This window comes from Myotis brandtii, unplaced genomic scaffold (genome assembly GCF_000412655.1).
Source record: "Myotis brandtii unplaced genomic scaffold, ASM41265v1 scaffold127, whole genome shotgun sequence".
Taxonomy (NCBI): Eukaryota; Metazoa; Chordata; class Mammalia; order Chiroptera; family Vespertilionidae; genus Myotis; species Myotis brandtii.
Window position 1 is genome coordinate 2,707,261 of NW_005354464.1, and position 2,920 is coordinate 2,710,180.

Consider the following 2,920-nt stretch of genomic DNA (forward strand, 5'->3'; position numbering starts at 1 on the left):
ACCCTTTTATTTAATGATGTTTACTTTGAATTTATATTAGTTCACACAAACACTCCATCCATGCTTTTGTTCCGGCCCTCCGGTCCAGTTTAAGAACCCATGTGGCCCTCGAGTCAAAAAGTTTGCCTACCCCTGGATTCTAAACAGATGCAGAAAAAGCATCTAACAAAATCCAACAACCATTTCTGGTATAAATTCTCAACAAACTAGGGATAGAAGGGAAGTTCCTTACCTGATTACAAAAACCTGATGCTAACATCATACTTAGTGGTGAAAGATGGAATGTTTGTCTCTAAAATGGGAAAAATGTAGATATTTGCTCTCATCACTTCTAATCAACCTTGTACTGAGATTCTGGCCAGTCAAAAAAAATTTTTTTAAGTCATCCAGATGGGAAAGAAGTAAAAATCATCTCTATCCTCAGTGACATTGTCCTCTATGTAAAAAACCCCAAGGAGTCCCCTGCCCTCTGCCTCAAACTGCTATAATTAAAAAATGAATCCAGCAAGGCAACTGGATACAAGATCAATATTTTAAAAATCAATTGTATTTCTATATTCTAGCAGTAAACAATCCAAAACTAAGAAAACAATTTCATTCACAAGAGCATCAAAAATAAGACTTAGGAATAAGTCTAACAAAGAAGTGACATGTTTATACACTGAAAATGATCAATATTGCTGAGAGAAATTAAAGAAGATTTAAAGACTCAAGTCCATAGATTGAAAGACTCAATATTGGTAGGATGGTAGTTCTCCTCAGATTGTTGTACAGATTCAATGCAATCCCTATCAAAATGCCAGGAGTCGATGTAGAAATTGACAAGTTGATCCTAAACTTTATATGGAAATTCAATATCATCAGTCCTTAGGGAAATGCCAATTAAAACTCAATGAGATAATTCTGCATATCCACCAGAATGGCTATAATTTAAAAAGACAGGCCTTCTGAAGTTTGAGTGAGTAGCTGGAGAAAGTGGACCCCCCAGGCATTGAGATTGGAATGTAAAATAGAAATTTAAACTGTAAAAACTGTTCTTAAAATTTGAACTTAGTGCCCTGGCTGGTGTGCTCAGTGGTTAGAGCATTGGCCTGTGCACTGAAGGGTCCCAGGTTTGATTCCCGGTCAAGGGCACATACCTGGGTTACAGGATCCATCCTCAGCCCAAGTCAGGGCATGTGCAGGGAGGTAATCAATCAATGTGTCTCTCTCACATCAATGTTTCTCCCTTCCTCCATCCCTCCCACTCTCTCTAAAAATTAATGGGATAAAATATATTCACAAAAAAAATTTTTTTTAAACTTACCACCCTGGCTGGTGTGGCTCAGGTGGTTGGAGCATTGCCCCATGCACCAAAAAGTGGCAGGTTTGTTTCTTGGTCCAGGGACACACCCAGGTTGCAGGTTTGATCCCCAGTCAGGGCCCATATGTAAGGCAACTGATCAATGTTTCTCTCTCTCTCTCTCTCTTCCTCTCTAAAATCAATTTTTTAAAAATTGAACTTACCATATGACAAAGTAATTATACTACTAGGTACTTATCCAGGAAAAATATGAGGTATACCAAAATGTAGCATTGTACATAATAGATGAAAACTGAAAATTATTCAAATACTTATAAATTGGTAAATAAAGAAAATGGGATATATTCATACAATAGAATCTATTCAGCAGTAAAAAGATGCTTCTGTGTGGCCCCTGCTTCTTCCTACTCTCTTACAAATTGGAGTCTCCCTGGATGGAAATCAAGCGAGGAGTGATCTACTGGCTTCCAGTAGGAACCTTCATGTGGAAAATTCCCCAAACACAGAAAGTATTTTCAATGACTATTGTTGGGTGTCACAAAACACAACAAATATCCACTGTGTTCTCTTCAGGACCCCATCTAGGGTCACAAACTTGGGACTCTGACCCAGGGCACTGAAATGTCCAGGGCTGAAAAAAAGGGATGGGACAAGCACACCAATGTCAAAGGCAGGCAATGCTTTGAATGTAGACCTGCCCTCTTCCCCAAATGCACAAAAGCAAGCTTTGTGCCCTGGCACAAGCAGTAAAATTTCTAGGCATGGCTCTGCCACTTCCCTTTCCACTCCAGCTTCCTGGACCCCCTTGCCTCCACTTACTTGGCATTCTGAGCTCCCCAGTCAGGTCTCCAATCTGTCCTGCCTACCACTACAGTCTCATTGTCCTCAAGGTCAGTTCACCCTTGTCACTTCTAGCACACACAAAAATAAAATTAAAAAAAATTCCAGTGGCCACTTACTTATTGTCTGTATCACCCAAAATCTTTAGCTTGATTTTCAGAAGCTCCATACTCTGGGAACAACTTACGATGGCTTACATCTGACCTACGTTTTCCTTTCTTGCGTGCTTCCCAGTAGGGTGGGCCCAAAGGAAAACTCCTGGGAGAGTCGGAGGGCAGATAGGAAGCAGCAGCCATTTGGGACTCAAACACATTTCAGCTGATCTGCTGAGTCATCTTATTGGCATGAAGCAGCAACTAAGCCTACAACTTCTCTCCTTTCCCCTGGATCCTCCTTCGGCTCCTTTAACACAACAGCCAGGTGTTTGTGCTCAGCTGTGTGACATAGGGCCCTCGCTTCTGCAGAACAGCTTGACACCAAGGTCAGAGGTGATAAGAACTGACACAGCTTTCAAGTTCATCCTGTCAGGCTTCAGCTCATGCTCGAGGGTTCCACCCTTCTCTTGATCTCCCCCACTTTACACTCATCATCCCTTCCTGACTACCTACACAGTGGACTTCAAGTGTCAACATTAGACATGGAGACAATAGCCTTACCGAGACTGCTTAACCAGCTCTCACAACTGTGCAAGGCCAACTCCCTGTAATGATGGATGATGGATGATGGATGGATGGGTGGATGGGTGGATGGGTGGATGGGTGGATGGATGGATGGGTG

General features: G+C 41.8%; 1 long non-coding RNA gene across 1 annotated transcript in view; it reads right to left on the reverse strand.

Annotated features, from left to right (window-relative positions):
• Nucleotides 1-1,600: 1,600 nt before the first annotated feature.
• The window catches only part of LOC106724959, a 7,775-nt gene continuing 6,455 nt past the window's right edge, over nucleotides 1,601-2,920 (reverse strand). The window contains exon 4 of the long non-coding RNA XR_001360780.1: nucleotides 1,601-1,934. This is a non-coding gene — a long non-coding RNA (uncharacterized LOC106724959). The remainder of the gene's footprint in view (nucleotides 1,935-2,920) is intronic.